The sequence below is a fragment of the Lissotriton helveticus genome, chromosome 8 (assembly GCF_964261635.1).
Source record: "Lissotriton helveticus chromosome 8, aLisHel1.1, whole genome shotgun sequence".
Lineage (NCBI taxonomy): Eukaryota > Metazoa > Chordata > Amphibia > Caudata > Salamandridae > Lissotriton > Lissotriton helveticus.
Genome location: NC_136069.1, coordinates 233,919,062 through 233,945,604, shown reverse-complemented (window position 1 = coordinate 233,945,604; position 26,543 = coordinate 233,919,062). Strand labels below are relative to the sequence as shown.

General features: G+C 42.7%; 1 long non-coding RNA gene across 2 annotated transcripts; it reads right to left on the bottom strand.

The window, feature by feature from the left end:
- LOC144771573 (uncharacterized) lies at positions 1–26,517 on the bottom strand. Of its 2 annotated transcripts, XR_013599358.1 has the most exons (6): positions 26,364–26,517; positions 7,922–8,052; positions 3,471–3,522; positions 2,919–3,048; positions 2,485–2,582; positions 37–143 (listed from the first exon to the last, which is right to left on the bottom strand). It is a non-coding gene; the product is annotated as an uncharacterized LOC144771573 (long non-coding RNA). The 2 variants fall into 2 exon arrangements; XR_013599356.1 differs by lacking the exon at positions 26,364–26,517 and having other exon boundaries at positions 1–143; positions 7,922–9,693.
- Positions 26,518–26,543: the final 26 nt, after the last annotated feature.

Genomic DNA, 26,543 nt, shown 5'->3' with positions numbered 1-26,543 from the left:
TTTTTTTTATTAACTTTTATTAAAACAACAATAACTGTAAACGTAACAAAGATAATGTAATAAACAACTAGAAAAATAACTTTAATAAAACAGTATTATAAACAAATTGTGATGTTGAATCCAAAAGACGTTGGGTAGGTAATCTGCAAAACAAAAAAGAAAAAAAAGAGTTTAAAGTTATGTAGATGTGACTAAATAAGGTGAAGCATTACAAGTGAAGGTAACACTACGATTTTACGTGTGCAGTGTGCCTAGTACATTTCACTTCTGTTATAGTCCCGCATTCAAGTGGTGTCTATATGGACGTGCCTACTGCGTTACTAACACAAAAGTGGCACAACGGGATTGTAAATACGCCGACTTATTTCTAATGCATTGCAATGGAGGCATTGTATATTAAAAAGGAGGAGCTGGTTTTGCCACAGAACCAGAATTTCAGTGCAAAAGAGCGCCTGTCATGTACTGGTAACCTCTGACAGTGTGCAGTCCCTTGAGCCCCTTGGCCTGAGTTTTGGCCAAGCACCCCCCTTTTTCCTTTGCTCCAACGGAAGTGCAGTGCACCGGAGGATCCAAGATTGGCAAAAGGCACTACATTCTGGTGCCCATGAAAGAGCAGCCTGAGCGTCCTCTGACACTGAATGATGAGTGTCGGAGCCTGAGAATGGTCCCGGGTCTGCACGAGATGATCTGTGCCCATGACCAATGAAGAGCACAATATCTGTAGTGTCTGCCGCACAGGAGAGATACTGGTGCACTGCCTTGAGACATTGAGACTTTTTGAATGAGCTATGAGTGTTTGCTAGGAGGGCACTCCAACAGATACTGAGAAGCATTTTTTTCATGGGAGGCCTGAATCCAAAGGCCCATGCAACAACGGGAGCAGACTTGATGGACAATAGAAGCCTGCCAGAGAGGCTTTTTGAACGGTCTCTGGGCATAGTTGGTTTCACAAGAGGTTTCCGTGTGATTGTATAGACTAAGTGTTAGGAGACTGATTCTTATTGTTCTGCTGGCATTATTTTAAAGTAGTATTCTGTTTAGTAAAAGCAGAATAAAGTCCATTTTCTGTGGAAGAGTATCCCCTTTTCACCTCAGAGCATTAATGAGGGTCACCACTGTTTCACTTGAACATACAATAAATTACTGAAATGCATAGGAAGCCCTAAAAATGTTACTAGATAATTTTAGGATTTGCTTTTTTGCTCAGGGTTGTAAAAAATTATAATTTTGTTTTTAATAGTGGTCACTACTTTCTCCTGTTGTCTATATGTTCTTAACAACGTGTTTTTTTAGTGTTTTTAAACATGACATTGTCTTTTATGGGTGGGATTGTTTTTTTTGATACCCAATTCACATCTGTACCCACCTCCCAACCTATGTATTCTTCCTACTACTACTTCTTTGCATTCTTTCCATACTTTACCTGAACATGAACTGGTTAGGAGGTCAGAGTTTATTAATAATTCCTTTGTATAGCTTTTGCATCAACACCAGTTAGTAGTGAACATCACTAATTGTTGGGTGTGTGGTCTTATGCCACATACTACAGATAGAGGTATTCCCTATTTTGTCCTGCCATATGCAGCCTTTGTGCTACTACGTGTGTAAGGAGACCTGTCCCGAGAGAGTTGCTAAGTAATAGGATTATGCTCCAGCAACATCTCGATGATCTGATGAATATAGACCAGGATTCAGATTGACGTGAGTTTAGGTTATTGCCTATGTAAGGGCAAAAGGAGGGTCTGAGGTTCCGTGAATTCTGAACCTGGGCCATAAAGGTCGTGGTTCTGTTATGATTTTGGTAACAGCGAACCGTAAACAGTGAGCTCAGCAAGTATGAGTGTTTTTGTCATGTTACACCGATGGATTCACTGTGTATTTGAAGATTTCGTTCTGAACCCTTGGGTTCCATTTTGTGCATGGCAGCCATTTTGTGGTTGCCCTCACATAGGCCGATGACTTTAGCTGACTTTTAGATGACCTGAGTGAACTGACCCTGTTGCCTGAAGCTGACCTTGATAGGCCAGTTCCTTGCCCAGTAGCTGATCAAGATTAAGGATCAGAGCACAGGAGATTGTAAAGTTTGGTATGCACATACACACCCTTTATCCTACTTCTCATCTGTTTCTGTTCCTTCTTTTATGACCTGTTTACGATATGGGTTGTGGTCTTTTATTATGGGTTTGGCCGGCTTGTGTAAGAAGGAATGTTAGGCATTTTTGCATGCTTGCAAAAGCTAGGACTGCCCCTTACTTGTATGCTGAAGTTTGTAACCCTAAACATATAAAAGGTCTCTGCTTTCTGTACTCTGCAGACTACCTCATTCAGTTGCTACGGCTTCTGTGTGACGTGGCCTCACTTAATTAAGTTTAATAAAGATGTCTTTTCATATTTCAGCTTCTGTGCCAAGTTCTTTGTTATATTAGTAAGTATTCCCTGAGAATGAAGATTACAGTTCTTCAATATCTAGGCCGCTGAGCTTACCTTGTATAAACTCTGCGGCCAAACACTGCGGCCACCGGAGTTCACAACTTCAATTCAACTCTGCTTCTACACGTCAAAGTAAACAGCAGTGTATATAACTTTAAAAGAGAAAGAGAAATGATGTCACAGAGAGTGAGAGAGAGAAAGAGAGAGAAAACAACATTAAAACTGTCTCGCAGAGTCTGGAGTTGAGATTTTTTCTTGAAAAGTCAGACGCAGATTTACAAGCTCCTTGCGCCACTTTTCCCATGTTAAAAGTGACAGAAAAGTGGCGCAATAAGCTTGTAGATCTGTTTCTCAGACTGTTGTAACCTATCTGTTGTCGCTGTTCATAGGTAATTATACATTTCTACACAGTCAAGCTGCTGCACAGTACCCACTCTCTCCTTTCACAAATAATTTGTTGTTGTTTCGGAACAAAATTCTTTGCTCACCTAGTGCCATTGGCGTGATTGAAAGAGGGTGCTGTACGTGTTGAAGAAGCCTTCACAGTAATCAAGAGAGTTCACCACTTCAACTCATATATGGTTGTATATAGCTGACTGGAGATAGCAGCGTCCAAAACTTAAAGAAAAGAAAGAGAAACGATGTGAGAGAGTAAGAAAGAGAAATAGCGAAAAAAGGACATTAAAACGTGGGAGAGACACACACGACAGGGGGGGGTGCCTGAAGCCAGAGGCGCAACCACAGTCCAAAATATCAGAGTGGGGCTAAAAAAAAATTTGGGGGGCTTAACTTCAAGCAAAAAGAAGAGTGGAGCTGCAGGGCTGTAAGCGGGGGGGACATCAAAGCCTCATTAACAAGAAAAATGTCTTTAAAAGACCTGTGAAGTACTCGGTGCAACTGTGTGTGGGCCCAGGAAGCTATCTGATCCTAGCTGAAGCCCAGTTAGCCCAATGTGTGTTTTGCGCGCCTGCTGCATACTACACATTCTCTCTTTTCATAGATAACTTGTCGTTCTTTCGGAAACAAGCTTCTTTGCTCACCTTGTGCCATTGCCGTCGTCCTTGTTACATAATGCATCGTGAAGCTCTACATCTAAAAGATATTAAAAGAAAGATGTTATGATTGGTAATTGTCACTATATTAATTTGGAGTTAGATAACATCGCGCTTTTATACACGTTCCTTCTCACATTTTTACGAACTGTTTGTATTGGTAACATTCTGGACATTTCAGAGATTATAAAAATGTCCCTGCTATTGGGAAAAAAATGTATACATGTAAATTAATACACTATATAGGAGTGCAAGTGCAACGCATTTCTAGGAATGCTCGGGGGCTCTATGCTCACAATGCTGAGTCAATCCTTTCACCTGGTTCGAGCAAGTGCAGGGTTTTGAGGCAGCATGAGTTCAAAAGTGACAAAGTGAAATCTTGTATATTTCACTCAGCCACTTTTAGGAGGTGTTCCTCCGCCGGATCGCCCCCATACCCCTGCTTCAAATCATTATAGACTATGCATTCACTGTTGTATACAGTAGCAAACTTGCCTTTTATATCTTCAATTACCCAGTGTTATCATTACACTTTCACCTAAAACTCTTACACTACTGTTTCAGTATTTTAGTGAACCATACAGCAGTATATGCTTATCTATACACTGTTGTAAAAGTAAAGCTGCTATACATTCAGCCGCACACTCTCCTTGCAGAATTGTAATCATTCAGCCAGTACCCAAGTACTCATTGTGAAAAGTGTGCCTTAGGGCATGGACTGCTTCAAACGCCTATAGACTATGCAGGCAGTGTTCTATGCACCGGCAAACTTGTCTTTTATACCTTCAATTCCCCAGTCTGTATCTTTACACTTTCACCAAACACTCTCACACTACTGTTTCAATATTGTAGTGAGCCATTCAGCAGTATATGTTTATCTATATACTGTGGTAAAACTGAGGCTGTTATAAATTCAATCAGGCTCTTTCCTTGCATAACTGTAATAATCCACTCACTACCTAAGTACTCATGCATTAAAATAGGCCTTAGGTCATAGACTGCTTCAAACTCCGATAGACTATGCATGCAGTTTTCTATGTACTTGCACATTTGTCTTTTATACCTTCAATTCCCCAGCTTGTATCCTTACACTTCCACCAAACACTCAGTCACTGCTGTTTTAGTTTTGTAGTGACTCATTCATCAGTATGTAGTAATCCATTCACTACATTAAAACACTAATGGGCACATATACAATAACTATTAAAAAAAATAAACACTAATGGGCACATATACAATAACTGGCATATCCCCAGGAATATGCCAGTTATTGTGCACCGTGACACCACCACCATGGATGCGCCGTATTTACAATGCGGTGTACCATGGGACAAAAACAGCATGTATCTGTGCTGTAAAGGTGGTGCATTGTTTGAGTTATATTGCAAGTGCAACGCATCTCCAGCAATGCTCTGGGGGCCCTATGCTCAGAATGCTGGGTCAATCCTTACACCTGCGTCAAGCTAGTGCAGGGTTTTGGCACAGCATGAGCCCAAAAGTGACTAAGTGAAATTTCACTCCGCCACTTTTAGGAGGTGTTCCTGCTCCGGAACGCCCCACCCCCTCACCCCTCCACCCCCACCCCCCTCATGTAGGAATGCCTCCTTCTGGTACAGGGATTTACAATTTGACGCAACTCCCATATACGTCACATTCTAAATACCACACACCATGGAGCATCTTTTGCACCATCGCTGCATCAGAAAAGTGATGCAACGGTGGTGTAAAAGAGGCACAAGGGGGTTGTAAATCTGCCCCTAACAAACACTTACAAATTCACCCAGGCAGTTTCACTAGCAGTGCATTCTTTTTGAAATTACTTTTGTTATTATTTTACATTAAAAATATGTAATGTAACTTTAAAATATATATATATATGTATTTATAATAAAAATTTTGGAAATTAGTATAAAAAGAAAGAAATATAATAATTAATACATTTTAAAATTATCATTTACAAAACCTTTGAAATTCACTGAAAAAAACCATAGGTTTCATGCACGTTATAGTTAGGAATTAGCATTTAAAAAACCTTAGAAATTCACTGAAAAAACCATAGGTTTTACACATGTTATAGTTAGCTGGACATTTCACTCATACAAAACCATTGAAATGCCCCCGTTATAGTTAGTTCAGCTAACTATAACTCGCGCGGCCGCAATGCACTGCTGATGACGTCACATATTACATCACTCATGACATGGTCAGTGACATCACTCATGACATCACTGATGACATCTCAAATGACATCACTGATGACATCACTGATGATATCATCCTTGTGAAAGAGTGGCAGACCTCCTCGCACCCTAATATAACCTTTGATAAACACATTCAAAAATAGAAACAAAAATTTTCAACAAAATTGAGATACCAATACCAGTTACAACACCCTATTCAGTAATTCCAACATCTACATACACATCCACTCATTCACCAACAGTTCTATATAATCACTCATACATGTACTCACTCATCATATGTACTCATACACCTATACATCCTGTTACACACTGATACTCATCCATAGAGTTACTCACACACATACTCACACATGCAAATAAACTATCAAACATCCATTTATTGCATATACAGCTATACACACACCACTACACTTACTTCTACAGAAACATACACATACTTACTCTCTTAAACAATCACTTATAGAGGCACATTCTTATTTATACAGGAACTCTTCCAATCTCTCACTCTCACATTACTCACTTATATACATCAATACTCACATATACTAGTTTAAAACATATGTAGTTACTAATAAAGATACTATTGAGGCAGTCATTCACTCACTAACACACCCATACACACACTCATCCACCCATACAGTCCTGCACACATGCTGTCTTCAAAACACATACAAACAGTGAGTCAGTCATTCATGCATCTGTGCGTTAAGTAATACACCCCACCAAACCATACAGACACTCATTCTGATACTCAAAAAAACAACTAATAACCCATATCGACACTCATTTAGCTACTCACCAACCCATGCAGCCACTTATAGACAAAGTGAACCACTGATACAGATATTTACATATTTAAACATTACAAGCTAATACATGTATTCACTAAGATACACTTTATAAGTCAGTTATGCAATCTTTTTTACAAAAGAACGTCCATTTTGAGACTTATTTACCCATTTATCTTCCATCGACCTTTAGATACATATATAAAAAATATTTATTTTTCAGAAAGACACACATTCACTGGATGATGTCATCAGTGATGTCATCAGTGATGTCATTTGAGATGTCATCAGTGATGTCACTGACCATGTCATGAGTGATGTATTATGTGACGTCATCAGCAGTGCATTGCGGGCGCGCGAGTTATAGTTAGCTGAACTAACTATAACGGGGGAAATTCAATGGTTTTGTATGAGTGAAATGTCCAGCTAACTATAACATGTGTGAAACCTATGTTTTTTTCAGTGAATTTATATATATATATATATATATATATATATATATATATATATACACTGCTAGATGTGAGTTTCACTACAGCATAAAATGAGTTTGGGAATTCTGTATTTATTAAAGTGGTAAAGGTGAAGAGATACATTGTGCAAAAACAAAACAAAAAAAGTGAAGTAGTCAGTCATGGTGAATGAAACAAAAGTTGTAGATGCCAAATTGTCTTAAGACCAAAGTAAAGGGTCCAAAAATAGTCCACAGACTAAATGTGTCACACACACTGGAGGAAAATTAAGGTAGAGGTTTCTTGCTGGCAGTGGTGGGTGTTTTTCAACTCGCACCTCCTGGATTTTGGCATGGACATCCCTGCTTGCGACTGTGGGGGGATTTGCTGCCACAGACACAGGGGTGTCTGCAGGTGTGTCTTCCTCTGACAGGGCCAGCCTTCCTGTGGCTACTGCAAATGTAGATGGCCTGGATATAGCTGGACCATAGAAAGAGGTAGATAGTGGTGAAAAAGCCCTGCACAGGGTTGTGGTGATGTCCTGCAGCACCTCAATGAGCAGACCCAGGTTGGTGTTGTGGGTGGCCAGCTCCTGGTATGTCCCTCTGCAGCTGCTTCATCTCCTGGATTTCCGTAAATATCTGGCCCATCATATCTTGGGAGTCATGATAGGCTCCCAAGACTTGGTTGATGGTGGCATAGGTATGAGTGGCACCATTGGCCTCACTCAGCAGGCCCACAGTACCCTTCCTACAAACCCCACCCCACGGGCCTGTGCACTTGGCCCAGGGTGCACTCTTCCACTGGTTTCTGGTTCCTCTGTGACTGGTAGGTGATTCTCACCTCAGAATCCAGGACTGCGGGGCACAAGATGGTAGTGTCGGTGCTAGGTACACAGTTTGGGGGGACTGGGGTTGTCTGAGGTGTTGCAACTGGGTTGAGAGGTGTTGGTGTGGGCACAGTGAGACTCATTGTTGCCATCTGCCCCTACTGACCAGATGGACCAGCACCGTCATCCACGGCATATGTCCAGGAGTGTTGTCATCACTGAGGGATTCATCTGGGGGGGGAGAAGTGGAAGTCGGTTCGGTGGCCAAGCTCTGCCCAGGTGCTGTGCCAGATTAATCTGTTATGAAATAGAGAACATTGTTATTTGTGGAACTGTGGTATCTACATCCAAATGTTTTGGGTCACAGTAAGTTGAGATCTAGGAAAAACAAAATAGGTAGAGATTACTATTGTGATATATTTCTGTGGCAGTGAACTTGTTAACAAGACATTTGGAGACATTCAATACATGTACTAGAATTGAAAAGTTCATTAGATGTGCTGATATGTTGAATTTTGGTTTAAGGAATGAACATGACATCTCACAAACATTTAAGCCAACACAGTGGAAAAGTAGCGTGTATTTGACCATTCCAAGGCCTAGTTGCGTACAATACAGGCCAACACACAACTTGGTTGTATATTTAGCATTAATCATCACGTGAGCAGTACAGGGTCAATGGGTCACCTGCCATTTCTAATCAGCTGACTTAGCTTAATGCCTTACAAATATTTGAGGTACACAATTGGTATGGTGTCACTCATACCATTAATATTTACATTTCAGGAGACCAGGACAACATCAAGCTAATTAGGCAGAAATTTCTTCGAGTAGAGCATTGTATGTAGATTGCTCAGTCCATGAGAAATTAACATCAGTTGTTACACGTCAGACAAGTGAGAATTGGCAAAATCACTATTATATCTTGTTTCCTGTTACAGAAACAGGGCCACATAGTGGTTGTAATCATTTCAATCTCTACTTCCCAACACTTGACAAATGGTTAACTCCATGAGAGTTGAACATCAGTTGTAACATGTCAGACAAGTGTGAATGGGCAAAATCACTATTGTATCGTGTTTTCTGTTACAGAAAAAAAGGCCTCATGGTAGCTGTAGTCATCACAATCTCTAATTCCCAACACTTGCAAAATGGTTAGTGTAACATACCTGTTGCCAAAATGCAGTTGGGCTGCACCATACATTTACATATCGACACATATCCTAGGTCCTGGGATGATGATTTAATAGTGATATACTTACAGACCCCATTCCAAAATGCGGTGGCATAGCTAGACCCTTTGCCCAATTCCTGCACCGCCCTGCAGAGGCTGCATGGAAAAGTGGGGGGAGGTTGCTGCGCTCAAAAAAATCATGCTGCCCGGAGCGGTCCGCCCTGCCTCCCCCCCTCCCCCTATCGCTACACCACTGCCAACATGTGGTATGTAATGGAGATTTATACATGTGATCTGATATTTAACTATACACATTGACACTGACAATCAAACATCTCAGATACTTAGAGTATTTGCATGTTAGGAAAGTAGATAGACAACAAAACAGCAAATGCTGAGGTGAGAGCATACTTGAAATTAAAGTGTTGTGACAGTTAGTGGGGTGTAACCTACCAGACTCCACTCCCCCAGTGCTGTATACCCCACAAGGCTTACCTTTGCTGGTGAAGCAATTCCGCAGAGACGACAAAAGCCACCGCCCCTGTACCCACCTGACCCCATACGGAAGGCTGTACCCGGCAGGGATGAGATGGAACCAGGGAAGGGAGCCAAAGAGAAATGGAAAAGAGACTTGAGGTAGCAGATCTTGGGTAGGATCGTGGGCATCAACTGGGGGAAACAAGAGAGACCCAATTAGGAGGAGACCCACACCTCCCGATTCCTAAATATACCTCCAAACACATACAGAAGAGAGTCGCCTATCAGCAAACTCACCAAGGCTCAGAAAGACCTCATAACCAGGGAAAGTATAGGTGCTCCAGTAAGGGAAGGATAACCAAGGCAAGCGCTCCTGCGCGGTAACAAAAAACAACCACAAGCGCTCCAGCGTGGCATGGTCATACAAATATAAAGCGCTCCTGCGCAGACACAAAATAATAACCAAAAGCGCCCCAGCGCTGCAATATCATGCAACCATAAGCGCTCCTGCGCGGGGAGAAACTAAAGAATAAACAAAAGCGCTCCAGCGCTAAAATGTCATGCAGTTCAAAGCGCTCCTGCGCGTAGAAAAATGAAATAACTAAAAGTGCTCCAGCGCTGGAATGTCATGCCACCCCACAGCGCTCCTGCGTGTGAAGAAACAAAACAATAACCCCAGAGCGCACCAGCGCCGAAATGTCATGCAACGAGACGCGCTCCAGCGCGGGGAGATCAGGGCGTTTCCGGTAGAACTAGAAACGAGGGACGAACGCGGAAACAACAAGGCCTCCTCAGCATACCTGATGTGCAGCTGTCGTCAGGTAAGGACGCGAACCAGGATTGCAGCGAGAATCCGCAGCGCAGAGCCGGCGGGAAACGCAGTGTTTATGCAAATCCCCCGGAAGTGCTTCAGCAGAGGAAGGCGGTCCGAGAAAGACTAGACCGGGACTCAACTTCCGCCCGGAAGTGAGGATCTCGGTCTTCTGTACATGCTTTGAGGCCACTCAGGTACGGCAAGACGCCGCAAACATGACACCCAGCTAGTCCTGTCAAGCCCTCAGAATGCAGAATGGCCAAGACCTTCTCCTCCCAGGGAAACAATGGTATTGGGGCACTGGGAGGACCACCACCAGTCTTCTGGGCCTCCAGGTGTTGCTTGGAGGCAGGAAATGCACCTCCCCCAGCAGGTCATTCTACTTCTTCCTAATTTCCTCCTTTGTGCGCAGGATGGTACCCACAGTATTCACTTTGTTCAGTATTCTGTCCCACATTTCCCTTTTCCTACTGAGAGGAGTATTTTGGACTTGGGCTCCATGTGGCTCTACTCTTATGATTTCATCCACCATGACTAATAACTCAGGTTCTGAAACACTTGGATTTTTTTTGACGTGACATAACTCTAAATTTAATTGAGTGAAAATGACTAGAAAACACCAAGGGATATTAGAAAGAAATGAAAAACAAGTGTGTGGATGATGTTAAATGGGATAGAGAAATAAAGGACTCCCTTATCTCAACAAAAAAGGGTGGTCGCTGTCTTGCTGTGCTGCAGTGAAAAGGCAAAAGATCATGGTCTGGTATGGGGTGTGTTTTAGAGTGTGATTTGCAGATGTGTCCACTTGGCCAATGGATATCAGCTGTGTTGTTTTTGTATCCATCCAATTGGCACTGTTCTGGTGCTTTGCTAAGAGTGTAGCGCACAAGCTTACCACCACAAGGGGACTGCCAGTACAGCTGTGTTTTTGTGATTGGCTCTGCAGGAACCTGCAGCCCTGATGGCAGTGGAGTTCGCATCGTCAACATTGCAGTCCACCGCCCAAGCTAGACACTCCATCGATGCCGGTCTGTGGCTCAGGTTGCATGCATCGTAAAATAGCAGACGGAAGACAGTTGGCACAAAAGTCTTCTTGGGACCGCTGCCGCAGTGATAAGGTGGTAAGACTGCCAAACTTGTAATCGGCCCCTCAGTGTAGCTCTTTATGAGAGGCATAACTAGGATCACAACCATATCACTTTAATAATGTCTGAATTAGTCAAATAAAAAAAAAATTTCAACATTGAGCTTATATTCTTTTCCAGCTCTGCATGTCACTTAAGAACATAACGCCCATACCATCTAGCAAGTTTGTTTGGACTAATGCTTTAAAAGCTGATAACTCTGGCCTTAAAATAGGCCTGTCATATTCCCTCTTAAACTGACATAAGCCCTTTATTGTTGGCAAAGCATTCATCTTTACCATTTCACAATGCATTGTCCAACTCAAATTGAATGTAAAATTCATACCCAAGTATTGGTATATAGTTACCGCCTCACTGATTTCCCAAGATACCACTTAAATTATTTTGTGTTATGTCCAAATAGCATTGTCTTGGTTTGCTCCATGTTAACAATTGTCTTTTTATTCATACAGTAACTACCAAAAATCATTAAATCTTAGGCATAAAACAGACAGGACACGTGTACCTCACATTTTAGGAGAAAAAGACACAGATCCCAACAATACGTTAGGTAGGTCCCATAAGGAAAGTGCAAATAATAAGGGGGCCAACACAAAACCCTGGCGTGAACCATTCCTTATCTTAATCTCTTCCGACAAATTACCATCCTTATCCAACTGAACTCTGGCCCAATTGTCCCTGTGGAGTTCCTTCAAGATGCCTAGTAATCCACTTTGGATCCCCAACATTTCTAGATTATCTCACAACATCTCTCAGTTTACCCAGTCAAATGCTGCCCGAAAGTCCACAAAAGAGCAATATAGTTTCCCTTTACCATCAATAGCCTTTCTGTCCATTAACCATAGGCTGAAGCAGGGGCTTGTCAGTGAAAGCCCTTCCTTGGAGACTCCCTAATCAATTAGAATCAGGGCATTCTCATCAGTCCATTCTATTAATCTCCTAAAAATAAATTTCTCATAGACTTTTGCGCTTACTTTCTTCAAACTAATCACTCTTTAAATCTTGGGGTCCGAGGCCTGTCCAATTTTCTGGTAACACGACAGTTAGAGTTACTACACTTAGGGGCAGATGTATCATCATTGTAGTTTGCAAGTCCTTAATACCTTTTTACCGAATCTCTATTAAGGACTTGCAAAATGCAATGTATGTAGGTTTCGCAATAATAATTGCGATTCCTAAATGTTCCTTAATTGCGAACTGCAAAGTGCGATTTGCAATTAAGGAACACCTTCCCATTCATTCCTGTGGGCCTAGGGGCGCATAGGAATGAATGGGAAGACATTTGCAATTTACAAGTACCCAATATGTACTCGCAAATTGAGAATGCACTAACAAAGGTGCAAGGGTGCCAAAAGGACACCCTGTTGCACCCCTGAAATATGCATGTGTGCACATGTGGCGCACATACATGCCCTCAGGGCATGTATGCGCGCCACATGGCACTTTGGAAAATGCTAAAAAGTGCATGTTTCTTGAAAATTGTAAATTACCACCTACTTGAAGTTGGTGGTAATTTGCGATTTCTTAAGGCCAGATCGCTAACTTAGAGTGCTTGCAGAATTGCATTTAAGAAATCTCAATTTGAGATTCCTTAAATGCATTTGCAAAATTGGGAATTGCAAATTTTGCAATTCCTTATTTTGTGATGGCCTTTTCCCGTTCGCAAACGGACCGATTCTGCTAATTGGTCCATTTGTGAAAGGGAAAATCCTTGATAAATCTGTCCCTAAAGACCCTAAAAAGGTTGGTGCTGCATCCAGTCAATAGTCATCTTTAGTATTATGGGTGGGAGGGGTCTAAGGACATGCTGCTGTTGTTAAAAGGTTTTTTTTATAACGTCCTTTATGGAGCTGACACTGATGCATTCCAACAGTTCCCTGTCCACCGCATCTACAATGATCTCATTAAAACCATTATAATATATATGTAATCCATGCTACTTCCAACACCATACTGTCTATTGAGTGATCCCTCTACCCATACCTCCATTTGTCAGTCTCCAAAATGTCCTTACATCCTTTGTGGCAATAACTTGCAGTATTTCATCCAATTTCTCCTCAATTATTTCTTATACTCTAATCATACACTACTTACTTTACTTTTCGTCAAACTTTCCTGATATCTCCTTAACCACTTCTGTAGGATACTTAGCTTACTCTTTAACTTTTGAAAGTCCACTCAAACCTTTATTTACTAATAATCTGTTGTTTCTGGCCTTTTCCCACTCAATTTCTATTTTTCTTAAGTTCAATTCGTATGCAATCTCTAATTACCTTGATGGTTAAGTAGTGAAGCATAGTTTGACACTTGTGATCGAAATATCAGCAAATATTGGTAGTATCTAAAGAACATATTTCTGTGGGCATTTTGCAGTTAATGTCCAGAATATTAGAATCAGCTTCGAGTAGAAATTGATACAAAACACCCCATCTGTACTCAGTGCAGTCAAGTAATAAATCAAGTAGGTGATCCTAAATTTCTGAGCATACATTTCAGTTCACTGTGTCTTCGAAACCAATATTCATTTGCTCTCATTGACGTGCCATAATGTTGATTAAGTTATATTCTAGATTTTCATCTTTTTTCATGCATATTTATAACAAAATCCTGTGCTGTTTTATTAGTAAAGCCTGTTCATATCTGCATAACATGTACAATAGCATAAAAAGTGACAAAAAATTCACCTTCACATAGCAGGATGAAAATATAAGAAATATCTTTAAGAAAGCGTGGATCCTCTGAATATAATCTTGTAGCTCGATAGTCACAAGATGAAATTTGGACTGGACGATCATCATATCCTCCACCTTTTCCAGTGGGGAATAAATATGGATAACATCTTACTTCTACTGATTTTTCCTTAATAGGCTTTCATTTAGCTTCCTTCAACTGATATAGTTCTAAATCATCACCCATCATGTCTCGAGTGTAGTGGGTTTATACTATAATGTTTCACATATTTGTATAGCTTGTTCTTCAGTAATCTGTTCAAATTTTCCTGTTTGATTTGCTTTTCCAAATAAAAAAATTTAGAACATTTAGTCTGCAACATCAAAATCTTTATAGTTTATGTTGTGTTTCTGAAGATAATGTAGTGCTTTCTGAATACTTCTAATGCTAATTAATTATCCGTTGTAGGGACTCCATTGAATAAAACCACAAAAGGTTCCTCTATGTTGCGTTCAATTTCAAGATTGGTTATGTTTTTGTTAAAATCTAATGGGAGAACACAACTTTTCCTTTCACTGTGAGTACTAATTCCTATGGCTAAAACTATCCAGATTTTGGTTGCATTCTAGCTACGTTTTGAAAAGGATGCACTGTTTGAATTTAATGCATATAAATTCAGTTGATGTAGTTCTGAAGGGATGAGGTATATTTTCAAATAGTTTAAAGGAGATCAACTATTTTTACTTGCTTCTGATACTGTTTAAATTGTTTCTTGAATTTCAAGAATATCTATTTTGCAATTAATTGATTTCTGATTAATTCTAAATTCTGAGTAAAGGCAACGTCTGGACAATTATTGTTCTCGGAGAGTGGATCAAAGTATTTAGATTGGATATAGTCCATAATATTGTTGACTTGTGCTGGATTAGAGTGAAGTAGAGCATAATTCAGTTCTTCCAATTGCAACGATGGTGTTTTGACAAAGTATAATGTCCTCACAAGTTTTCTTACCGTTGAAGATGTGTGCAGAGCAGTTTGATATGATGAAATGTGGTCACGCGATTTCTCAAACAACCTAAAGAATGTCCTTGTAGGTTAGTAATGTTTGAAAATGGGCAGACATCTACGTTTTGTAGAAGTTTAATTTTTTTAAGTAGTGATGACATTTTATATGTCATTACAAAGCTCAAAAAATCCGAAAAATTGTACTAGTCCTACAGGTCTCGTACCTTATAAAATCTCCTCGACCTACTTGACCTCCGTCTTTGAATACGGAGCTTAAGTGACAAGATAACAAGATTTAAAGGCATCTTTATTACCCATTCACTTTGTGAGCAATAAAAATGCCTTTAAATCTTGTTATTTTGTCACATTTGCTCTGTTTTCAAAGACAGGGGGCAAAAGTTAATTTGTCTTCCTACTCGCCAGAAAGGGCGAGTAGGACCTAAAAATAGCTCGTCCTCATTAATTCTACCTCGCAAATGCGAGCTGGCGAGTGGATTTGTTGAGCCCTGCATTAGAAATGATCTTAGCTTCAGAATGGATGTATAGCTGTCATAAAAAAAAATAGAAGTGCATTTCCATTCATATACGGGGTTTTATATTTCTTCCTGTAAATCCCAAGTATTGTTTTCGGTTTTACTTTTTTTTTCTTCACCTACTACATTTGCATGTAGGAACACCGGCCTTCATTAACACAATTATTCTGTTGAAGGTATCTCTCTCCACGAAAGTATAGTTCATGCCTTGACGTTTATGCCCAAGTTACAGAGAAAAATGTGACAGAAGTTTAGTCTTAATAGTTGTTTCTTCTGTAATTTATAGGTTGTAATTAAACGGTTGAGGGGTTTGAATCAATTCATTATGAAAATAAACAGTTTTCTTTTGATATGAAATGCTTTTTGAACAATATGTAGAGCATGTTGTTTCTGTAAGAGTTTCTCTGTCTTTATGAAAGGAAGCGCTTGAAGAAGATTTTTCAGGAGACATCTTTTATAATGCTCAGCAGTGATATTCCTAATCTTGTCTCTTCTTATGAATTGGCAGCATTGTCTTTGTTGGAGTAACTAACTGTTAATGGTGTTCTCTTGATCAATTGCTTCCTAGTAACCTTCTTATTACTAAGGTTAGTGTGTGTAGACACATAAAAATAAATGTATTGTACTGTTACCAATGCTATTGTTTTTCTGTAGGCATCTTCCTTTCCGTTCAATTTCTTTTTTCCTTCTCTCTCTGTAGTACACTGTTTTGCAACTGCAGGTAATGTTTTTTAGGTATTGAGTTCAATGTGGGAACATCTGTTCTAGAAAATATATAAAGAAGTAACAGTTACAGTATTAATTTTCATAATAGAAGTGTTAATTTTTGTGTCTATTTTATTGTGTTATTTTTGTAACAGTATTCCAGAAAGAAATGTAACTATTTTACGTAGAAACAATATAGACGGAGGTGATAAGGTATAATTTTCAATTTCTCTGTAATGTATTTGAAGGAGAAATACAGCTGTACTGCTTTCCAACAGTCAACAGTGTGTGTATGTTTGCTGGATGTGCGTATAGCCCACCTTGTGTTATTAAGCAATCACTTAAGGTTTACTTCTTAATTGTATTACTTGCTTAGTTTTCTATTCGTTTTCATTTTCATGTGATCAGAAATGTGTGTCACATGTCTTTCTAATACGTTTTGGTGCATACTAGCTTATTTGCTTACCTCATTTTTTTTTTTTGGTAGTACTGTGCTATATTAGCAACCCAAATTTTATTACAGCAATAATTGTCCTCTTTCCAAAATAAATCTGTTGGTATGATGTAGTTTCCCAACGGCCAATCATCTCACTGCTATATATATGTTTGTCTGCCTATGTGATCCTTATGCTTGTATGTCAGTGTATGTGCACAGTTAGGATGTGGTTGGTTGGGCACAGTTTCATTTTTTTTCTTCCAGAGAGCATGGAAAGAAAGTAGGTGTTGAAAATGATTTAGGTTTGAAAGGAGTTGAAGGAACATGGATTGGTGAAAGAGGTTTGAAATAGATTCAGTTACTTCCTTCGCTGGGTTAGTATGTGTGAACATCCCCACTTTATGTTTATTGACTGCGGTAGCAATGCTATAGGACACTTAACTGGAGTTAAATTGGAAATTGAGATAAAGGAAACATTTACCATCTTAATATCTATATTTCCGAACACATATTTTGTGTGATCAAATATTTGACATAGACAAAATTAGAAGTGGTCTACTTTAAATGGTGATAAGTTTGAAATGATTGGAAGACATGTAAACAAGGCAGTGTCAGCTTTCCTTCGCAATCATCAAATGCCTTCCATTTTTCATCTAAATACAAAATATTTAAATGCAGCACTGTTTTGTCCTGATGGTGTACATTTTGCAACCTATAGAAACCATATTTTCATTTAATTTCAAACCTAAAAACATTGCTTGACAAACATATATAAATGTTTCAAGAGACACCCTATAAAATGTGCAATTGTATCTCCCAATAGGCTTGCATTTTATATACTGATGTCCTGACCTCTTGTCAAAGCCAGTACACCTGATTTATTTTAAATGACACCCCTCATATTGTGATGTTGTAACTGGTATAGGTGGGGGGGTTTGATATTATGGGGGCTATTACCCACTAGGAGGTAAATGTGATTTAACATACCATATTAAGTCAACAATAATACCCAGATACACCACTGCAGCACCTGACACACACAGGGTAGCAAAGCAGAGAAGTCCAAGGCCTACTCAGGGTTGCTGGTGTGGGATACCAATCCTAATATTCTCTTGAGCAACAATAGCACACAATTAATGATTGTCCATTCAATTAGTGCTCTTTCTTGTAAAACAAATTCCATTATTTCACACACACACCATATATATATATATATATATATATATATATATATATATATATATAGAGAGAGAGAGAGAGAGAGAGAGAGAAAGAGAGAAAAATATATATATATATATATATATATTTTTTTAAAATATTTTAACTGGAAAAAACAAAGATTACAGGGGCGTCATAGTTAGGCTCAGATTTCACTCGTACACAACCAGTGAAATTCAGTAGTTATAGTAACCTGAGCTAACTATAACTTGCGCCCCCGCAATGCACTGCTTATGACCTCACATATTACATCACTTATGACATGGTCAGTGACATCACAGATGACAGCATTGATGACATTTCAAATGACAGGACTGATATGGCTATAACGTTCCGATTTATTTCAGTGAATTTTTAAATTCTATTTCCTAACTATAACCCTGTAACCTTTGTTTTTTTAAGTACATTTCTAAGGCTTATCAAATTCTATTTCCTAACTACAACGTCCCCATAACCTTTGTGAATTTCTATGTTTTTTTAACTAGTAGTCTTGTATGCAGAGTTGTGGAGAAAGGGGGTGGGCCTACGAAGACCTCTCAGCAATCCCACTGTGTGGGACTTTCTGGAGGAAACAGGAGAGGTTGATGGCCCCCAAGGACCCTCACCAGCCAAGAAAGCTTAATTCCCCAACTAGTAGTAGGCCAGGAGGCAAATTTGCAGAGTGGTGGAGAAAGGGGCCGTGGCCTCTGAAGTCGTCTCAGCAATCCAGCTGTGTAGTCGGTGGGATGGGCATCTGGGCGAGGGTGGTGATCAGCTGGTCTTCGGTGACTTTGCTCCAGCGGCGGTGGGGCTGCTGTTGGGTGCGGTGGTGCGGTGGTGCTTGGTTGGTTTCTTGAAGGTGAAATGGATTCAATGGTGGTCGGTCCAGTAGAGTTCGGTGGTGTGGTAGAAGGCGACGTGGGTGCCTGTGGAGAAGATGGGGTCCGGCGTGTGGCCAGCTGCGTGGGTGGGTGTGGTGACGAGTTGTCTGAGGCCGAGGTTGGCAAGGTTGCTGATCAGGGTGGCGGAGTTGGCGTGTTGTTGCTCTCGGGGTGGAAGTACAGGTCCCCGAGGAGGAGTAAGTCTGTGGAGGCGAGTGCGTGGGTGCTGGCGAGGTCGGCGATGGAGTCGCTGAACTGAGCCCGTGGTCCGGGGGGTCTGTAGATGAGTGTTCCGCTGAGGGTGGTGTTGGGGTCGGTGTGGATCTGGAAGTGCAGGTGCTCGGCGGTGTTGAGAGTGTTGCGTGGGTGGAGACCTTGAGGGTGGACTTGTGGACGATGGCTATTCCTCCTCCAATTCCGTAGGCGCGATCCTTGTGTGTGATCTTGTATCCGTCCGGGATGGCTATGGCGATGTCGGGTGCCGAGGAATCGTTCCACCAGGTTTCGGTCAGGAAGGCTACGTCAGGGGCGAAGGTGTCCAGTAGATCCCAGAGCTCAACGGCGTGTTTGCAAGTATGCAGCGGAGGTGGTTGGGTCCGGTCTTAGGAGGTTTGTTGGCTCTGTCGCAGGTGAAGCCGCAGGTGCGGCAGGAGAAGGGTCCGTGGGTGCGTTTCGGGGCGGCTTGGATGCAGGTGTGGTCTCGTCCGGGGTTGAGTGACGGCGTTGTACTGGAGTCTGGTGTTGTGGTGTTCGCTGGGTCTAGGGGTTCTGGCGCCGGGCGCGGTCCAGGAGCGGACGGGCGCAGATGGGCTTGCCTCTGGCGCGCCAGCAGCGTAGCCGCTCAGCGGCCGCTATTTAAGGCGGGGAGGGGGGAGGATCAGCTGGGAGGCGGGAGTGTGGTGGCGAGGGGGCGGGGCCGCAGGGGAGCAGCGGCGGAAAAACGGGCAGGGCAGCAGAAGGCAAAAAAGGGGGGGAGGGGGGTAACGAAGCCAAATAACGAGGACAGCACAAGCAAAAAACAGTACAATAAATTACAGAATCACAGTATTACAGGTACAAAAAACTAAGATACTCTAACACAGGGGCAATGGCAGGAACGAACTCACGTGCGGGGAGGCAGCGGCAGCGTGGGAGGCACTGGCGCACAGCTGGAGCTGTGTGGCAGCAGGGGAGCGACCTGGCCTGCAAGAACGGTCTTACAGCACAAGAATGGTCAGAGGTCACTCCTACTGCCACGCAGCGGCCGCCGTTTAAGGCAGGGATGGAGGGAGGATCAGCTTGGAGGCGGGGCGGCAAGGGGGCGGGCCGCAGGGGAGCAGCGGCGGGAAACAGGCAGGGGGAGGGGGGAACGAAGCCAAACAACGAGGACAGCACAAAGCAAAAAACAGTACAATAAATTACAGAATCACAGTATTACAGGTACAAAAAACAGAGACACTCTACTACAAGGGCAATGGCAGGAACGAACTCGCGGGCGGTAAGGCAGCGGCAGCGTGGGAGGTACTGGCGCACAGGTGGAGCTGTATGGCAGCAGGGGAGCGACCTGGCCTGCAAGCAGGGTCAGAGGTCGCATTTTCACAGTTAAAGAACACAAGAAAAACAACGTAATGGTCAGTGCAATACAGTGCAGTAATACAATAATAATCACGTAATACCATCCTATATATCGGTATACCATATACAGTCATTGCTAAAGGTCACGTCCATTACCTAAAATAGCACAAGCATGGGTCATCTCTACAAAAGGACTAGCAATGGAACGCATTAATCCTGCGCCAAAGTAACATAGCGTAACACACCTGTAACTGACACAGTTGCAGGCCCAGATAGGGCAGCCAGATCGGGAGTGGGAAGGTCATTGCTGTCCTGTGCTGCCAAGAGATAGAGCTGTAGCGGTTGCCAAATGTCAACTGGCCGTGAAGCTGGAGGCTTCAACCGCGCATACGTGTCACTAGTAGTGTTACAAAACGTCATGCTTTGAAGCCAGATAGCGAATGTAGGGGAGCGCAGGCTTGCCCACTTTATAGCGAATTCACGTTTGGCAAGTAGCAGCGCTATAGCAACAAAACAGCATTTGGATTTAGAGAGATTGTGAATATAGCCTTACAAAGCAAATAAGGACAATGGCAGAATCACCGCATCCACAATCCGGGACAAGTCCCTAAAATCCGACCTCCAATAGTCCTCAAGACTAGGGCAGGTCCACGTCATGTGCGCAAAATCCACCTTCGGGGAGCGACATCTCAGGCATGTGTGCGGACGTGAGGGGTCCATACGATTAAATTTACTTGGGGACATGTATGCGCTCCACAGAAACTTGAAGTGTAGCAGTTTATGCCTATGGTTGGGAGACACGTGGTGCGTTTGTGTACAACACCGCCTCCACGGTGTATCCCTTAGGGGGTACCCAAGGTCGCGCTCCCGCGATGCCCGCTCATTCACACCCCGGCATGGGAGCAATGTCACAGCTGTCTTATACATTCGGCCCACTATGTGGCTCCTATCACCATCGCTAATAAACCCAGTTAAAATAGTAAATTCCAGTGGTTCCAACGGATAACTATCCACACATTAACGCAACACCCTCTGCACCCTCAGTAGTATGAAATGATCCATCAGCAAGGCCGAGTGGAGACGAAGATCCTCCTTGCGAGAAAATGTGCCCTCCCGGGAACAGGTCGCCGAATGTGGTCATGTGAAATGTGGCCAATGTACGTTTTAACAAGGCCTCCTGTAGGTTGGGAATCCAGCTATTTCCTGCAAGGGGCAGTGCGGGGGAGCATAACATGCGAGCCCCAGTTACGCGCTGCAACTTGTGCCATGCCCAGCTTGTAGTAGATACAGTCTGAATATCCCTTGGATCCATAGGGAACCCCCGGGGCAGCAGGGTGTTAAGCACAGCTGGAAGAACCAAGTCAGCCTCAGGCCTATAGTACAGGATCGGGATGTCCGTACGATACCAATGTCGTGCGAAGCTTGACTGCATCACCAGGTAGTAAATCTGCTGGTTCTGCACCCAAAATCCACCCCTCTCATATGGGAGTATTAATGTATCCCAGCCTAAACGGGCCGGCTTACCACCCCACACCAGTCATAATAACCACAAGCGTATATTAGATCAAAAGCTATTATAGAGCGGAATAGGAATATTTAAAAAAAGATACAAAAACTGTGTCAGGACCACCATCTTAATTATAGCTATCCTACCCGCCATCGACAGAGGCAGTCGCAACCAAATTTCGATGTTGCGTTCCAACTTCTCTACGGCCGGACCATAGTTTAGCTGTAGGATACGGTCCTTGTCTCTATGTATGTGGACTCCAAGATATGTCACAGAGTCCTCACACCAGGCCAAGGGGTAGTCCACCAGTTTAGTGCAGGCTGCCTCCGTCAATTGGAGCACCTCCAATTTTTCCCAATTAATATGCAGGCCCGATTTGGCGGCACACCTCGTCACCTCACGAGCAATGGTGATATATTGGGGGAACATCCTTTCCAACGCAACTTTTACAATGAAGTACCTTTACGACGCAACCATTACAACGCAACTTTTACAACGTCTTGCGCTGGGGGGCGCTCTAGGATAGGGAATAGTTTTCAACACCTTCCCTACTATCCACGGGGACTGGAGTTGGAATAGTAAATTAAACTATTCACTATCCAGCGCCCCCCAACCCAAGTCGTTGTAACGACTTGCGTTGTAAAACTTGCTTCGTAAAGGCATGCGTTGTAATAGCATGCGTTGTAACGTCATACATCCGATAAATTGGTGTCCGGGTGCCGCACGTAGAGAATAATATTGTCTGCGTAGAGTGAAAGGAGCAGGGGCCCAGTGTTAAACTGTAACTCTCTGTGGCTATGCCTCTCTAACAACTGGCGCACCAGCGGGTCCTTCGCCAAAACAAATAAAAGGGGGGACAGGGGACATCCCTGTCGCGTACCCTGTGTAAGTGGAAACACCTTAGTCAGTATACCATTCAATTGGATACGTGCTGTAGGTAGTGTATACAATAGCCGGACCACTTACAAGAAGCGCTCTGGCATCCCCAACCTAGCCATGGTGGCAAGCAAAAAAGGCCACTCAAGAGAATCGAACGCTTTCTCAGCGTCAAGGAGAACAGCGGCAGCGGGGACCGATGGTGAGATCCTATTTAGCATGGCAAACAGGGTACAAGTATTGAGGGCGGTGGACTTCTGTGGAATAAACCCTGACTGTGCTGGAGAGATCAGTTTCTCTACAATTAGAGTTAGCCTTATCGCTATTACCTTGGCCAGGAGTTTGTTATCAAAGTTCAGGAGCGAAAGGGGCCAGTATGAGTCACATCTCAATGCGTCCTTTCCAGGCTTTCGCAACAGGATTACAACAGCCTCTCTCAAGGTGGGCAGTCTCTATGTATGTGGACTCCAACATATTGCACAGAATCATCACACCAGGCCAAGGGGTAGTCCACCAGTTTAGTGCACAGTGTGTAATTTCTCCACCAGTCGCCGCACCCTCTCCTCCCACGCCTCACATGGCGCCGGAGGGTTCACGATGCACCACTGTGCCGCCGCAATAGGTCCAGCAAGGAGAATTGGCAGCAGAGCTTCAAGCCTACGCGGCCATTACGGTCAGCGGCTGGGCCACGCCCCACCCAGTCCCTCACTGTTGGCATTAGGGCATGTATTTTAGTGTTGCAGCTCAGCTTCCAATGCCTTTTTCCTCCAGACTATTAAGCTCTGTCCTCTGAGCTCGATTCTTACTGTTTGCCAGACTTTTCAACACCCCTCTGATGTAAGCTTTAAAAGTCTCTCAGATTATATCCAGTGAGGCAGAACCTGCCTTAAATAAGAAGAAGTCAGTACTAGCTTTTTTCAGAGCAACAACTACCTCTGGATCCAGGAGAGTCACCCTTTTTAGTGTCCACTGGGCGTTACTATGCTATCTAAGGCCCTTAAGCACCATGGTAACTGCAGCAGGGTCTGAAATATGTCCAGGTAGAAGGTTAACACTTTTTATTTCCCCAGCCAAGGCTTTGTCGACCAAGATGTAATCTAATCTAGAGAAGTGACCATACTTTTTGCTGTGAAATGTGTATCCTCTTCTTAAACCTATCTATATTTCTCCAGACATCCACCAGGCCAATATTGTGGAGCATGTTCTTAAGGGCTTGTCGTACCCTGGGGGCTTGGGCATGAACGTTCCTAGTAGATCTTTCTAAAAGGGGGATCAACAGGGTACTGAAATCACCCTCAATAATTATCAGGGTAGCCACTTCCAAAAAGTTCCACTCCAGATGTATTATATATTGAGGATCGTCGAGGTTTGGCCCATAAAAACTAACACAGACAAACTCTGAGTCTCCACATCTCAGGACTGCTGTAACTAACCTTCCAGACTCGTTGTTTTTCGAGGACATCACCTTCACCCCCAACTCCTCTCCTTATCAAGATGCCAAGCCCTTATTATGCCCTATCTGTTCTGGGACAAAGTATCTATCCAACTAAATTTCGGGAAGAAGGCTCTACTCTCACTGGGCGTTAAATGGGTATAATTATCTGGCCAGGCTATCCTCTAATTCTCTAATCATCAACCTCTGGCGAATTTCAATTCTGAGGCCATTTAATTACATTCCATGTTATAAATGATATTTCCCTGCTAGCACCCTTCTCATTCGGGGGACTGGAGCCTATGTTTCATGTTTAAATGACATACCATTGGGCGAATATAATACCTGATGTGGAAAAATGACACTGAGGACTTATTTTTGTTTTTTCTCCCACTGCTCCCCACCCTGTAACCTACCCCACCACCCACCAGCCCTGCCTCCCCCGGGGAGAACTCCCACCCCACTACTAACAGGCAGAAGTGCCTGATGAACTTCCCCGCAGAGAACAGAAAGAGACTCAATTAAACTTAACTTGGGTGGGATTCCCCCCTACACCCCCCCTGCCATGCACCTGTCTTGGCCTCAGTGAGAGATCTGGGACCCACCCCCTTCTTAATGAGATTAATTAAGGCCAATGCATCTTCCACAGATCTGAAATTGTGCATTTGATTATTTCACATGATTTGGCACATTGCAGGGAATTTCAACCGGGCGTTTGCCACCAGTTTATGAAATTCCTCCATCTTTTTTCCCAGCTCCCACTGCTTCTAGTCTGTTGCCCGACACACTTCTGATCTAATCACAAGAGAGTAGGAACTGAGCGTAAAGGGGACATTTCTTAAGGCTGTACTCAGTATTGCCTCTTTCACTGTGTATGAGAAGTTCAAAAAACAATTCCTTGGCTTCTGCCTCTGCCGATTCCTTTCAAAAGGGTCTCTGTGTGCATGTTGTATCTCCAGGTCGAGGTTGATGTCCGGTCTATCTTTGAAAGCCATCTCTTGCAACAGCTTTTTTTAAAGGCCTTAATATCGGGTTCTTTCTCTGCCTCGGGTACATTCAGGAACCTAAGGTTGTTTCTTCATGAGTAATTCTCAATCGTCACAAGATCCTCTCTTAATGCTTGATTCTGTTTTGCAAGCAAACTTAGGCCCGAGGAGTCCTACCTCTTCTCCTAAAGCTCTGGTTCCGATGGCTACTTCATTCAACTTTTGGGTGTGAGCAGGGCAAGAGGCCTGTATGTCTGCCTGATTAGTTTCTGATGTCTTAAACCTGCTCTTAATCTCGTCCCTTAATCCTAGGAGGATAGAGACCAATGATTCTTCTGAGTGCTCCAAAGTCCCCCCCCCCCACCTCTGACACTCTCTGACATCCACCAGGGGCCAAGGTTACTTCATTTAGTGTCATGAGAGCCTCAGATCTATTGTGCGTACAGATCTGGGCTGCATTTCATAGGTCATCTGCAGACCTACTATCCACTCCAGGCACAATTCCACTGACTGAAAGTGGCTTATAAGGAGCTTCCATATTAGATGACAATTGAACCCCCCCCCCCTTCTGCTTCTCTATCTTCACCAGATAAAGTTGGAGACAACAGAACTTTGCAGAAAGATTTTAAAGAGGGGGTCAACTTAATGTGCAGGGGTAAGATTTCTTTACCTCTACCTTGCGAACTCTTCCCAGACAGTTTTGCAGTTCTTCCTGGTTTTCCAGACTTTACCACTAAAATCTTATTACCATACCTAACTGTAGATAATTGGGTCTTTGGTTGGCGGGATTTGTAACTATCCTAAAGCAACAGTCACAAACCTTGTCATGGTGAATCACAAAAAGTCACTTAATTAACCTGTGCTTAACCCCCTGGTAGCTTGGCACAAAAGCAGTCAGGCTTAACTTAGAGGCAATGTGTAAAGTATGTATGCAAAAGGTAGTAAAGTGAAAACACAACACAAGAAAATCCCACAACAATTTAGTAAAATAGAGATAATTGTAATAAATAAAATGACACAAAAACAAATTAAATCTAATCAACAGAACCTGCGGTATGAATTTTTAACATTTTTGGTGAAAACTAGTGCCACAGGATCAAAGGGCTAACCACAAACATCTAGTCGCACGAAACCGCGGCAAAGTCGAAGGATATGACTGACCGCAATGGAGTGTGGTCCAGATACACGAAGTGTATTGGGTGCAGAGTCGGCTTACCTTTGGACACAGAAGAATCTTTGAAGAAAAATGTCTGAGAAGGTAAAATTCAGTGAAGGAAAGCAGCCGGTGGTGTTCGTGGAGAAGGAATTATCGTTGGGAAGCACCGGACAGGTTGCGCCGGTGAAGACTTCTACATTCGGACGTAGTCACTTTTTTGGAAATCGAAAATCTTCAGTG